The sequence below is a fragment of the Thalassophryne amazonica genome, chromosome 3, assembly GCF_902500255.1.
Source record: "Thalassophryne amazonica chromosome 3, fThaAma1.1, whole genome shotgun sequence".
Taxonomy (NCBI): domain Eukaryota; kingdom Metazoa; phylum Chordata; class Actinopteri; order Batrachoidiformes; family Batrachoididae; genus Thalassophryne; species Thalassophryne amazonica.
This window is the reverse complement of record NC_047105.1, coordinates 36996261-37011951: the sequence shown is the minus strand read 5'-3', so window position 1 is coordinate 37011951 and position 15691 is coordinate 36996261. Positions and strand designations below refer to the sequence as shown.

General features: G+C 42.3%; 1 non-coding gene across 1 annotated transcript; it reads right to left on the bottom strand.

The window, feature by feature from the left end:
- Nucleotides 1-14165: 14165 nt before the first annotated feature.
- On the bottom strand, nucleotides 14166-14237 carry trnae-cuc. Its single transcript has one exon. It is a non-coding gene; the product is annotated as a tRNA-Glu (tRNA).
- Nucleotides 14238-15691: the final 1454 nt, after the last annotated feature.

Genomic DNA, 15691 nt, shown 5'->3' with positions numbered 1-15691 from the left:
AACATGCTGGATGTGGAGGTCCTGGGCTGGTGTGGTTACACGTGGTCTGTGGTTGTGAGGCTGGTTGGATGTACTGCCAAATTCTCTGAAACGACTTTGGAGACGGCTTATGGTAGAGACATGAACATTCAATACACGAGCAACAGCTCTGGTTGACATTCCTGCTGTCAGCATGCCAATTGCACGCTCCCTCAAATCTTGCGACATCTGTGGCATTGTGCTGTGTGACAAAACTGCACCTTTCAGAGTGGCCTTTTATTGTGGGCAGTCTAAGGCACACCTGTGCACTAATCACGGTGTCTAATCAGCATCTTGGTATGGCACACCTGTGAGATGGGATGGATTATCTCAGCAAAGGAGAAGTGCTCACTATCACAGATTTCGACTGGTTTGTGAACAATATTTGAGAGAAATGGTGATATTGTGTATGTGGAAAAAGTTTTAGATCTTTGAGTTCATCTCATACAAAATGGGAGCAAAACCAAAAGTGTTGCGTTATATAAAAGGCACTGAGAATAAGTGTGTTTTACATCTAAAACAGCCAACAGAATTTGACCATCTAATTTCAGCAGACAATGCATAAAAACAGAGCATGGTCAGAAAAATCTTTGTATCTGTTTAAAAACTTTTGCTAGACATAGTAGTCCTGACATTTGAGACTACGAAGCATGGAATGGTACGTAAGGTTCCACAAGCTAAGAAAAGCATGAGGGTGCAGCAAGTCTAGTCAGGTCTGAGAATATGCACTGGTGCTGCCTTTTGCTGCATCATCAACCCCACACAAGCACCTGGGTCCAGGATGGCAACGACATAGGTAGACAACCAGTCCATATTATATAATGCCTAAATAGATCCTTGTCATTTGATTGGTGGTTCATGCAATTTTGCTTCCATATGTTTGTACCAGGGCAGCACGGTGGCTTAGTGGTTAGCACTGTTGCCTCACAGTGAGAAGGTCGTGGACTCAAGTCCCGTGGCCTTTCTGTGTGGAGTTTGCATGTTCTCCCCATGTTTGCGTGGGTTTCCTTCGGGTGCTCCGGTTTTCTCCCACATCCAAAGACATGCGGGTTAGGTGGATTGGAATCTTTAAATTGTCAGTAGGTGTGTTTGTGGGTGTGTCTGTGTTTGTTTGTCTGTTTGTGGTCCTGTGACGGACTGGCGTCCTGTCCTGGGTGTACCCCGTCTCGCGCTGTATGGCTGCTGGGATAGGCTCCAGCCCCCCACGACCCTTAATTGGACTAAGCGGTAGAAGATGATTGAATGAATGAATGTTTTGTACCATTGCACACCGTGGCCACCTTAACGTAAAAACATGAGGATGGCGCTTACTTTAAAAACAAACATGGTGGGGTTATGTTGGTGACAGATGACGATTTCAACAAACTTATTAATGGTGCTCATTCTTTAACACAAAAATAAACAAATGCCTCCAGATGGCTTACGCGATGGCAGTCTGTATACGAACAATTTTGGTGTGGATTGTTTTTGAACTATCTTACTGTTTTTGCAAGTTAACTGAGAACAATTTTGGATTGGATTGCTACTTAAAGTTTGTGTTGGACTGTTTGGAATCTCTTGACCTCAAAGGTCCCGTGATGCACACCAAAATATAAGTCCCATTTCTCTTATTTAGAAATGAATAAAATATGAAATCACAAGGATCTATTTTAGGTGTTATATAAAAACAATGAATGTTTTTTCATTCATGCATTCGTTGAATGGAATATTTCATTTTCACGTCACGAAAGAGTCTTACCAATGCACTCATAAACGTTTATTATTTGTGTAATATATGAATGTATAATATATTATATATGAACAAGAAAACCATTTTGCCAAATTTGAAGATTTCTGGTAGCAAACTATGAAAGAGAATATTACAGATGTTGGTTTTAGAATAAGAAACCACATTCATCCTGAATGAGACAGGGCCAATGTTTGACCAATGAAAAAAGTTAGTTTTGATTATTTTTCTACATGTTAAATGACAAGGCTTGTTTTTTGTTATATAAATGACAATAAGGGATCATAGGGTGAAAATAGGTGCTTAACAATGTCTGTAAATAGAGTGTATCACTATCTTACAAATAGAGATGTGCAGGACGTTTATAATATTGTGCACACACGAGTTCCTAGGGGCCTCTTGGTCATACTTTTAGAGGCCAGTGAAATAACACACACAGCCTGGGTGAGAGCGATCTCACCAGGAGGACGGTTTCTCCATCACTGGTCCCAGTAGGGAAGAACAGTGGGATACTGGGTTTGTTTATTAGAGATGGAGGCTGAAAAGGAAAAAATTTCAAAAGAGCAGAGGTGGGATTTCTTTTTTTCTCCTAGATACTTCTCCTAACCTAATTGTGAGAATAAAATGTGATTCCATAATAAAGAATACCAACTGGAGTCAAAGTCTTAATAGAAAACGTGACTCGTAAAGGCCCTAAATAAGCCCTGCTAAAAAATGTTATAGTGTGGCTGAAAGTCATTTGTTATAGGACAGTTTGATCTTTAGCTTGAGTGCATTTGCACGCACTGACCCACCATAAAAATTCGAGCTCAGTGTTTTTTGAACAGAACCCAAAAGGTTTTGCTCATTGAACATTTTTTTTCTGTGTTGATGAGCACAAAGCTATATTGGAGTTTATATATACTTGTATAATTTCTCAGTTTTGTTTCTTTCTTGCCTGAAAGCTAATTGATAACTTAGAAAACTTGATGAAACTGCTGATCTTAACTGAGAATGCATGCATTAATTATTGGTTATGTTCTATAGTACTGTACAAATATTTTAGGTTAGAAGGAATCATGAAGCAAAGCTGTCACACAAAGCATCGAAATAACAAATAAATTATTTTAAAAATTGGGACGCATTAAAGATTAAACAAAACAAATATGATGTGTGACTGACAGCCCTTTAACTTTCAAATTTAATTATTTTGGTTAAATAATGAATGGCATTACAAAAGCATGTTTGTTTCATAATTCAATTATTATGATCTATTTGTTGTCTTTGTAGATTCATGTTGGGCTACAAACCTACAAAGTAATCAGATTTTTATTAATAACAACTGCAATCCACATCGCAATAACTATGGTGCTTCAGAGTTTTGCACATTGCCATCTGCATTAGTAAATGTGATAAAGGCCAAAAAGAAATTTGTTCAACAGTTGGACATTCAATATTTAAATTTGACTTCCTCTTAACCTCTTAAGGCAACCGATATTTACAGGAATTCCCCCTCAACTGTTCTCTTCACTTTGTGAATAAACCAGCTCATTATTAAAAACATAAAATAAAAATAACTTCCTTTTAAACAGAACCTTCTTTAACATACTTTTTTTTTTAGAAAGACAAAATTCTCTGCAAATGTTATTGTCTATTTTATTATATTTATTAAGTTATTGTGTTTATTTATTTGAAAATTAACATGAACAAATTCAAATTTAATCATAATGTTTCTTTTAAAAGTAACCTTTAACATAATACTTTCTTTTTTTTTAAAAAATGACAAAATTATCTGTGAAATGTTATTGCTTATTTTATTATGTTTATTTAGTTACTAAATTATTTTTTTTAATTAACAAGAACAAATTTAACTTTGTTCTTTACTAAGATACTAATGAAGAAAAGCATAAACCAAATTAATATTTATAAAAATTCAAAGGTGCTGAAGAATTTTCCACATTACTGTATGTTCATCTGACATTTTTTAAAACATTTTTATTCCCACTCAGTTAAAAACCATGCACATATTTGTTTTAAAAAAAGGTTCAGTTATGTGTACTACATGACAGTTTACAAATGCAATTTTCTTTGGATTCAGATAAAAATCCACATTCTGCAGATTTTTAACAACAAAAGGTGGTGCTCTGGTTTTGTATTCATAATTTTATTAAAAAAAAAACCAAGGAGGTGAATGCTGACAGGAGTGTTGAAAGAAGACAATACTGAAGATAAAATATTGAAGTTTATGCTGCAGTTGTGGAAAAGGTAGAGCTTTAGGCAAATTTTTGTAAAATTTTAGGTCTTTTGTAGGGAACAATCAATGACTTTGAATAAAGGGCACATAGGTGATGCCAAGTGTGAGAAGGACATATTGTGCAGTAGAGTGGAAGTACAGTGAGGAAAATAAGTATTTGAACACCCTGCGATTTTGCAAGTTCTCCCACTTAGAAATCATGGAGGGGTCTGAAATTTTCATCTTCGGTGCATGTCCACTGTGAGAGACATAATCTAAAAAAAAAAAAAAATCCGGAAATCACAATGTATTATTTTTAAATAATTTATTTGTATGTTACTGCTGCAAATAAGTATTTGATCCCCTGCCAATCAGCAAGAATTCTGGCTCACACAGACCTGTTAAATTTTCTTTAAGAAGCCCTCTTATTCTGCACTCTTTACCTGTATTAATTGCACCTGTTTGAACTTGTTACTTGTATAAAAGACACCTGTTCACACACTCAATCAATCACACTCCAACCTGTCCACCATAGCCAAGACCAAACAGCTGTCTAAGGACACGAGGGACAAAACTGTAGACCTGCACAAGACTGGGATGGACTACAGGACAACAGGCAAGCAGCTTGGTAGAAGACAACAACTGTTATGATTATTTATTAGAAAGTGGAAGAAACACAAGATGACTGTCAATCTCCCTCGGTCTGGGATTCCATGCAAGATCTCACTTTGTGGGGTAAGGATGATTCTGTAAAAGCTCAGAACTTCACAGGAGGACCTGGTCAATGACCTGAAGAGAGCTGGGACCACAGTCACAAAGATTACATTAGTAACACATGATGCTGTCATGGTTTAAATTCCTGCAGGGCAGCAAGGTCCCCCTGCTCAAGCCAGCACATGTCCAGGCCCATTTGAAGTTCACCAGTGACCATCTGGATGATTCAGAGGAGGCATGGGAGAAGGTCATGTGGTCAGATGAGACCAGAATAGAGCTTTTTGGAATTAACTCCACTTACCATGTTTAGAGGATGAGAACAACTCCAAGAAAACCATCCCAACCGTGAAGTATCGGGGTGGAAACATCATACTCTGGGGGTGCTCTTTTGCAAAGGGGACAGGACGACTGCACCGTATTGAAGGGAGGATGGATGGGGTCATGTATTGTGAGATTTTGGCCAACAACCTCCTTCCCTCAGTAAGAGCAGTGAAGACGGGTCATGGCTGGGTCTTCCAGCAAGACAATGACCCCAAACACACAGCCAGGGTAACTAAGGTGGGGCTCCGTAAGAAGCATTTCAAGGTCCTGGAGTGGCCTGGCCAGTCTCCAGACCTCAACTCAATAGAAAATCTTTGGAGGGAGCTGAAACTCCAAACCTGAAAGATCTAGAGAAGATCTGTATGGAGGAGTGGACCAAAATCCCTGTTGCAGTGTGTGCAAACCTGGTGAAAAACTACAGGAAACATTTGACCTCTGTAATTGCAAACAAAGGCTACTGTACCAAATATTAACATTGATTTTCACAGCTGTTCAAATACTTATTTGCAGCAGTAACTTACATATAAATTATTTAAAAAAAATCATATATTGTGATTTCTGGATTTTTTTTTTTTTTTTTTAGATTATGTCTCTCACAGTGGACATGCACCTAAGATGAAAATTTCAGACCCCTCCATGATTTCTAAGTGGGAGAACTTGCAAAATCGCAGGGTGTTCAAATATTTATTTTCCTCACTGTATGTGTAATGTGCTGTTTGTTAGAAGGGTGTGACATGTGTTGGGATATAAATTATGAAATATTTTGTGGGGTGTGTATGTTTTGTGAGGTAGAAGGGTGTGTAATGTGTTGGGGTAGAAGGGTGTGTAATGTGTCATGTGGTAGAAGGGTGTGTAATATGTTGTGGGGGAGAAGGGTGTGTAATGGGTCCTGGGGTGCACAGTAAACAAGACAGTAGAGCTGATTTCATTGTATAACAAAGTGTATTTTACTCTAATTACGTACACTGGGACAAAATGTTAATTCAGTTTCAATTTATTTTATTTATATAGCACCAAATCACAACAAAGTTGCCTCAAGAAGAAAAACTCCCTCTGATGATTTGAGGAAGAACCCTCAAGCAGATCAGACTCAAAGGCGTGACCCTCTGGTTGGGCCATGCTACTGACACAATTGACAACATGAATATACAGGAAATTTTGGAAACTTTTGCTGGTGCACAGGACGGGATGCCTGCAGAAACAGACACCACTCCCACCTCTGGATGGAGCCACACCTCAAACAGAGAGAAAAGACAGAATCAGGCGGCAGAAAGACAACAAATACAGTATAATTTGTCAGCAATTAAACAACAAGAAAAACAGAAGTAGAGAAGCTTGATTCTTCGACTGGACTGGGTTGCTTGACGCAAGGACGTTTAACTTCAAATCGCAGAAGCTTCCTCAGCTCAAATTCTTGCTCTGGTAGTCTGACTTCTGTCTGACCCTTGTCGAGAAGAACAAACAGAAGCCACAAAAGCTGGAGTTTTCAACCTAACCAGACGCCTCCTACCAAGAGGCAGACTGCTATTGGCTAGTGATTATACAATTGCTTTAATTAGCACCTATTGTGATCTAGTTAGCACCCTCCTAATGACAGGGTAGCTGTCCCGCCTAACGATGGGACTGACGCCTCTCCTGATGACGTGAATGACTCATTACCATGAACAAAAGACTGAAACTGCTTTGATCTGAGTACCTCATTGTAAACAGGGGCCAAAGCCTGTCTCAGACCCACTCCCCGGTTAAGGCTGGGTTTCAACTTTTTCACATAGAATGCCTCCTTCACCCCTGTTGTATGTAGCACAGATTCCATCACATACAATTTGGCCAAGCACCTCAAGTGGATTTTGGCTCCTCTAGTGGGTAACTCAGACCACCATGTGGAGAACACACAAGATTTTGTGAACAAGATCAAGGACCTTCAGCTGAAGGCAGATGAAACTATGGTGTCATTTGATGTGACATCGTTGTTCACCTGCATCCCCACCGCTGAGGCCGTCTCAGCTGTGAGGCAGAGACTGCTGGAGGATGTGTCTCTACTTGAAAGGACCAAACTCACACCAGACCACATTTGCCAACTCTTGGAGATCTGTCTTAACACCACGTATTTCCTGTTTAGGGGGAATTACTACAGGCAGATCCATGGTTGTGCGATGGGGTCTCGGTATCCCCCATTGTGGCCAATCTGTACATGGAGCGAGTGGAGAAGACAGCCTTGACGTCTTTCATGGGCATCCCTCCCAGTCACTGGTTCAGATATATCGATGACACATGGGTTAAAATCAAGCAACAGGAGGCTGAGGACTTTACAGAGCACATCAACTAGGTGGACTCCAATATCAAGTTCAAACGTGAGGATGCCAGAAACAACCATTTAGCCTTCTTGAACTGTGATGTTACGATCGGAGCGAACAGGCAGCTCCACACAGGGGTTTACAGAAAACCCCCTCACACTGACTAATATCTGCTCTTTGGCTCAAACCACCCCCTTGAACACAAGCTCGGGGTGATCAGGACTCTTCAACACAGAGCCCTACAGGTGCCCACAACTGCAGAGGAAAGGGCTAAAGAACAACAATTTGTCTAGAAAGCCCTCATGGTATGTGGGTACCCATGATGGTCCCTGGATAAAGTGCAGAAGTCCCAGAGAACAAAGACACCAGATAGACAGGAGATGGAGACAAGAAGAAGAGGAATGTCTCTCCCTTATTTAGCAGGAGTAGGGGAAAAACTACAGAGGATCTTCAGACAGCACAAAATCCCAGTTTACTTTAAACCTGTTTAACACCTTGAAGCAGAAATTAGCTCACCCTAAGGACAGGATCCCCAGTTACAAACAGAGCAATGTAGTGTATTCTATCTGATGTCAGGAAAATTGTAATGAACACTACATAGTTGAGACTAAGCAACCTTTACACAAAAGGCTATACTAGCACCGCAGAGAGGGCGCCAGTGGACCTCAGTCTGCAGTTCATCTCCACCTTAAAAACACTAACCACATGTTTGAGGACAAGGAAGTTAAAATCTTAACCAGAGAGAAGAAATTATTTGAGAGAGGGGTGAAGGAGGCATTCTATATGAAAAAGTTGAAACCCAGCCTTAACCGGGAAGGGGGTCTGAGACATGCTTTGGCCCCTGTTTACAATGGGGTACTCAGATCAAAGCAGTTTCACTCTTTTGTTCATGGTAATGAGTCATTCACATCATCAGGAGATGCGTCAGTCCCATCATTAGGAGGGACAGCTACCCTGCCATTAGGAGGGTGCTAACTAGAGCACAGTAGGTGCTAATTAAAGCAAATGTTTAATCACTAGTCAATAGAAGTCTGCCTCTCGGTAGGAGCCATCTGGTTAGGTTTAAAACTCCAGCTTTTGTGGCTTCTGTTTGTTCTTCTCGACAAGGGTCAGCCAGAAGACAGACTACCAGAGCAAGAATTTTAGCTGAGGAAGCTTCTGCGATTTAAGGGAAACGTCCTCGCATCAAACAACCCAGTCCAGTTGAAGATTCAAGCTTCTCTACTATGGACACCACCTGGACAACTGAGAACCTACACAGAAAGAAAAACAGAAGAAATGTTAAGATGATCACCAGCCACTAGCCAAAGCTTCACTAAAAGACCCAGACTTTAGACAAAGTTGAGGCCGCGGCCTGCTCTGTTCCTAATCAGATTAATTTAAAAGAGTAAAAAGCATAGTAACATACTTTGCCATTATGCTCACCAAATGAAAGGTAAAGTAAGTGCATCTTAAGTCTGGACTTGAAAGTCTCTACAGAATCTGACTGTTTTATTGAAGTAGGGAGATCATTCAACAAAGCAGGTGCACGATAACAGAACGCTCTGTGACCAGCAGACTTTTTATTCATCCTAGGAACACAAAGTAGTCCTGCACCCTGAGAACGCAGAGCCCCGGCCGGTAGGTAGGGTTTAAGTGGGTCAGCTAAGTAGGGAGGTGCTAGTCTATGAATAATTTTATAGGTTATCTTAAAATCTTATCTCACACGGACAGGAAGCCAGTGAAGAGATGCCAAAAAGGGTGTAATGTGGTCAAACTTTCTGCTTCCTGTCAAAAGCCTGGCAGCAGCATTTTGAACCAATTGGAGACCCCTAATGCTGGACTGCAGTAAACCATAAAATAGAGCATTGCAGTAGTCCAAACTAGAAGAAACAAATGCATGAATCAGGGTCTCAGCATCAGCCATAGACAGGATGAGAAGAATCTTCACTAAATTTCCAAGGTGGAAGAAAACAGTCCACATAATATCTCTAATGTGGAAGTAAAAGGACAATGTAGGATCAAAAATTACCCCAAGGTTCCTCACTTTGTCAGTGTGATGTATGACACATGAGCCTAGGCTAAGCATTAGCTGGTCAAATTGATGCTGATGTCTCACTGGACCAAGAACCATCATTTCAGTCTTGTCAGATTTAAAAGTAGAAAATTGCGAGACATCCAGCTTTTCACTGATGCAAGGCAATCTTCTAAGGATTTTATGTGGATGACATTGCCAGCATTTATCGGCATGTATAACTGAGTATCATCAGTACAGCAATTAAAGGTAATCCCAAAATGCCACAATATGTGCCGAAGAGGTACTATATAAAAGGAGAAAAGCAGGGGGCCTAAGACGGACCCCTGTGGAATCCCAAATTCCGTGTCGCTGTCATGATTTACAGGGAAACTGGGCACAGCAGGAGGTAGAAGGCACAATGCAGGCAGGTGGTAGGATATAGAAGGCTTTTTCGCAATTCAAGCAGTGGATCTGGTACACAAAAAGGCAGTCGGCAAGGCGAAGGTACAGACAGGTGAAACACAGAGACGTCGTCGAAAACAGGCTGAGATCAGTAGCACGACAAACAGTTGTACGAAGGCTGAGACAAAAGGCGAAGTCAAGGCAAACAAGCACAGTCAATAACAAGGATCAATGGCAAGGAACAAAGAACTATGGTACATGAACTGGAACAGAGATGGGATCATCAATGAACAAGCACAGAACACACAACTCAAAGGGGTTAAATACACAGAAGATATTTCAGCAGTGATGTGAAACAGGTGTGGTGAGCTGGCAGGTGGAGGGCGTGGACTAACAAAGATGAGAAACACTGTGTGAGGAAAGATAGTGCAGTGACAAATGGGTGAGGAGATGACAGGCAAAATGGAGTGTGGCCAACACAGATGAGGAAGTGCAGGTGCAGGACAAGAGCGTGCAGCAATCAGTGGGTGACAATGATACAAATGAAACTGGGTGTGAATACATGAAAACAGAAATGAGGAGTGTAGACAAGGGAGTGCAGTGACAAACTTGGACATGACCAATAACCATAACTAATAATACTAAAATATCAAGACCGACAAGAACTAATGAACAAAGGAGTCATGGAATCCAGTGCCCAAAAACCCCGGTGGAACCCACCAGACAGGACTGGGGCCAAAAGGCCAGTAGTAAATGACTACCACCAGCAGGGATGAGAAGCGATATGGCTGACCGAAACCAGGAACACCTGTAAAAGGGTAAGGCAACTTAAACTCCGGAGGGCGACCATTTGACCTAATGAACCCCACAAACAAACCCCGAGAATGGCCATGTGCCTCAACGAGACCCAAGGTGGGGGCCGGAAGCTGACGCTGCAGGAGGCTGGGAACCAAGGCAGTGACCGGAGGAGGAACAGGGCCCAACAAATCCAAAAAGGCCCACCAAAATGAAGCCTACCCAGGAAGGTGAGCGTCGGGCGCCAGCAAAGGTGGGTGAGGTGCCTTAACTGATCCAATGACCTAAAAACGGTGCGAGTAAGTGCCAGACGGGAACAACTAAATCTAAATGCCAAATAACACAAGACGCAGAGCCACCAAACAAACCACAGAGCAGGGAGTGAACCAGGGAAGGGCACAGGGAACAACACCTCACAAAACTAAAAACAAGGGGTGAAAAGGCCAAAAACAAAACACACTCCAGAGGGAACACATGCCTAATAGCCCAACCACTGAACAACAAACGGAGACAAGATATATGGGCCTAACAAGCTTAACCTTCTTCTTCTTTGTCTTTCGGCTGTTCCCGTTAGGGGTCGCCACAGCAGATAAATCATTTCCATCTCACCCTGTCCTCTATCTTCCTCTGTCACACCAACCACCTGCATGTCCTCTCTCAGCACATCCATGAACCTCCTCTTTGGTCTCCCTCTTCTCCTCCTGCCTGGTGGCTCCATCCTCAGCATCCTTCTCCCTATATACCCTGGGTCCCTCCTCTGCACATGTCCAAACCATCTCAATCTCGCCTCTCTGACTTTGTCTCCAAACTGTCCCACCTGAGCTGTCCCTCTGATATGTTCATTCCTAATCTCGTCCATTGTTGTCACTCCCAAAGAGAATCTCAACATCTTCAGCTCTGCCACCTCCAGCTCTGCCTCCTGTCTTTTTGTTAGTGCCACTGTCTCTAAACCATACAACATAGCTGGTCTCACTACTGTTTTGTAAACTTTCCCCTTCACTCTTGCTGATATTCTTCGGTCACAAATCACTCCTGCCACCTTTCTCCACCCACTCCACCCTGCCTGCACTCTCTTCTTCACCTCTCTACCACACTCTCCATTACTTTGAACAGTTGACCCAATATTTAAACTCATCTACTTTCACCACTTCTACTCCTTGTAACTGCACTATTCCACTGGACTCCCTCTCATTCACACACATGTACTCAGTCTTGCTTCTACTGACTTTCATTCCCCTTCTCTCCAAAGCATATCTCCACTTCTCCAGACTAGACTCAACTTGCTCTCTACTCTCACTACAGATCACAATGTCATCTGCAAACATCATAGTCCATGGGGACTCCTGTCTGATCTCATCTGTCAACCTGTCCATCACCACTGCAAACAAGAAAGGACTCAGAGCTGATCCTTGGTGTAATCCCACCTGCACCTTGAACGAGTCTGTCATTCCGACTGCGCATTTCACCGCTGTCACACTATTCTTGTACATGTCCTGCACTACCCTAACATACTTCTCTGCCACTCCAGACTTCCTCATACAATGCCACAACTCTTCTCTTGGCACCCTATCATAAGCTTTTTCTAAGTCCACAAACACACAATGTAACTCTTTCTGTCCTTCTCTGTACTTTTCCAACAGTATTCTCAGAGCAAACATTGCATCTGTATTGCTCTTTCTCGGCATGAAACCATATTGCTGTTCACAGATCTTTACCTGTTTTCTAAGCCTAGCTTCTACTACTCTTTCCCATAACTTCATGCTGTGGCTGATCAGCTTTATGCCTCTGTAGTTACTGTAGCTCTGTACATCACCCTTGTTCTTGAAAATAGGAACCAGCACACTTCGTCTCCACTCCTCAGGCATCCTTTCACTTTCCAAGATTTTATTAAACAATCTGGTTAGAAACTCTACTGCCATCTCTCCTAGACATTTCCATGCCTCCATTGGAATGTCATCTGGACCAACTGCCTTTCCACTCTTCATCCTCTTCATAGCTGCCCTCACTTCTTCCTTGCTAATCTCTTTTACTTCCTGATTTACTCTCACCACATCATCCAGCCTTTTCTCTCGCTCATTTTCTTTATTCATCAACTCTTCGAAATATTCCCTCCACCTTCTCAGCACACACTCCTCACTTGTCAGCACATTACCATCTGCATCTTTTACCACCCTAACCTGCTGCACATCCTTTCCAGCTCTGTCCCTTTGTCTGGCCAATCGGTATAAGTCCTTTTCTCCTTCCTTACTATTCAACTTCTTGTACAGCTCGCAATATGCCTTTTCCTTTGCTTTTGCCACTTCTCTTCTCGTCTTACGCCTCATCTCATTGTACTCCTGTCTACTTTCTTCATCTCTCCGACTATCCCAAAACTTTTTCACCAACCTCTTTCTCATTATGCTTTCCTGGACCTCTTCATTCCACCACCAAGTCTCCTTGTCTTCCTTCCACTGTCCAGATGTCATACCCAGTACTGCCCTAGCTGTCTCCCTCACCACATCTGCAGTACTCTTCCAGTTGTCCAAAACTGCTTCCCCTCCAACTAGTGCTTCTGTCACCTGCTCGCTAAATTTCACACAACAGTCTTCCTCCTTCAGCTTCCACCATCTGATCCTTTGTTGAGCTCTCACTCTCTTCTTCTTCTTTACCTCTAAAGTCATCCTACAAACAACCATCCTATGCTGTCTAGTGACACTCTCTCCTGCTACCACCTTACAGTCTGTGATTTATTTTAGCTTGCATCTCCTATAAAGAATGTAGTCCACCTGTGTGCACCTTCCTCCACTCTTATATGTTACCCTGTGCTCCTCCCTTTTCTTAAAGTAGGTATTCACCACAGCCATTTCCATCCTTTTTGCAAAATCAACTACCATCTGTCCTTCCCCATTCCTATCCTTGATACCATATCTACCCATTACTTCCTCATCACCTCTGTTCCCTTCACCAACATGCCCAATGAAGTCTGCTCCTATCACCACTCTTTCATGCTTGGGCACACTCTCCACCACCTCATCTAACACACTCCAGAAATCTTCTTTCTCCTTCATCTCACAACCTACCTGTGGGGCATATGCACTGATGATATTCATCATCACCCCTTCAATTTCCAACTTCACACTCATCACCCTGTCAGACACTCGCTTAACCTCCAACACACTTTTAACATACTCTTCCTTTAAAATGAACCCAACACCATTTCTCTTCCTGTCCTCACCATGGTACAACAACTTGTACCCACCGCTGATGCTCCTGCTCTTACTTCCCTTCCACTTGGTCTCTTGCACAGACAATATGTCTACCTTTCTCCTCTCCATCATATCAGCCAGCTCTCTCCCTTTACCAGTCATACTACCAACATTCAAAGTCCCCACTCTCATTTCCACCCTTCTAGTTTTCTTCTTCTCCCGCTGTTCGTGGCCACGTTTTCCTCCTCTTCTTCGTCGTCTTCGCCCAGCAGTAGCCCAATTTCCACCGGCACCCTGTTGGGCAATAGCACCGGTGGCGGACGTTGTTAACCCGGGCCGCGACCAATCCGGTATGGGAATTCGATTCTGAGTCTGCATAGTTGGGTTGGCTTGTTTTACGCCGGATGCCCTTCCTGACGCAACCCTCCTCATTTATCTGGGCTTGGACCCTGCACTCAGAATGTACTGGCTGCACACCCCATGTGGCTGAGTTAAAATATCATTCCCCGACCGGGAATCGAACCCAGGCCGCAGCGGTGAGAGCGCCGAATCCTAACCACTAGACCACCAGGGAAAGCCTAACAAGCTTAACCAAGGAACCAAAAAGGAGACATCATGCAGTTCATGGGAAGCTAAAAAAACAGGGCAAAACCTAAACAATGAGCCAAACCTGTAAATAAGTGAAACCAAACAACTAATAATCCAACAAAATAACCGTAGAGGGTAAAGAACAGTAAACTTAAGGGACAGTGAAGAGAACATTAACAAACCGCAATGTGGATTGAGGACTTGTTCCTTACCAACCTGCAAACAGTAAGGGAACCCGAAAAATGAAAATAGCCTGAAATGCAACACATGGTGTATAAATGACAAAATCACAGAGCTCCAAACAAAAGGGGAATCAATCAGATATTGACGAGAGGAAACAAATAAAGAACCAAACAAAAGCAAATGGTGAGGTGGCCAAAAGTAATATCTTAGGAGGTGACAGAAATTTAAACACTTAATGAGGAATCTGAGGCGTCTTTCTGTCAACTGGTGAGGGGAAAAGCAGATCCAATTTAACAAAAAATACAAACCATGTGAGGACAAGAAAACAAACTCATCCTTAAAATGCAAAAGACAAGCAAAAAAAAAAAAAAACATAATATGGGGAAAAAAACAGATGCACAAATGCGGATTGCCATCAAATATCCAACCGGTACAGAATGGATTGAAAACACACACTGAATAGCAGAATTAAGCAGCAGAAAAAAGGAAAACTACCTGCCCAGTAGAGGTGGGCGGATCAATCCTAATATCGATAATATCAAATCAAATCAAATCAATTTTATTTATATAGCGCCAAATCACAACAAACAGTTGCCCCAAGGCGCCTTATATTGTAAGGCAAGGCCATACAATAATTACGGAAAAACCCCAACGGTCAAAACGACCCCCTGTGAGCAAGCGCTTGGCAACAGTGGGAAGGAAAAACTCCCTTTTAACAGGAAGAATACTCCAGCAGAACCAGGCTCAGGGAGGGGCAGTCTTCTGCTGGGATTGGTTGGGGCTGAGGGAGAAAACCAGGAAAAAGACATGCTGTGGAGGGGAGCAGAGATCAATCACTAATGATTAAATGCAGAGTGATGCATACAGAGCAAAAAGAGAAATCATGGGAACCCCCCAGCAGTCTAAGTCTATAGCAGCATAACTAAGGGATGGTTTAGGGTCACCTGATCCAGCCCTAACTATAAGCTTTAGCAAAAAGAAAAGTTTTAAGCCTAATCTTAAAAGTAGAGAGGGTGTCTGTCTCCCTGATCTGAATTGGGAGCTGGTTCCACAGGAGAGGAGCCTGAAAGCTGAAGGCTCTGCCTCCCATTCTACTCTTACAAACCCTAGGAACTACAAGTAAGCCTGCAGTCCGAGAGCGAAGCGCTCTATTGGGGTGATATGGTACTATGAGGTCCCTAAGATAAGATGGGACCTGATTATTCAAAACCTTATAAGTAAGAAGAATTTTAAATTCTATTCTAGAATTAACAGGAA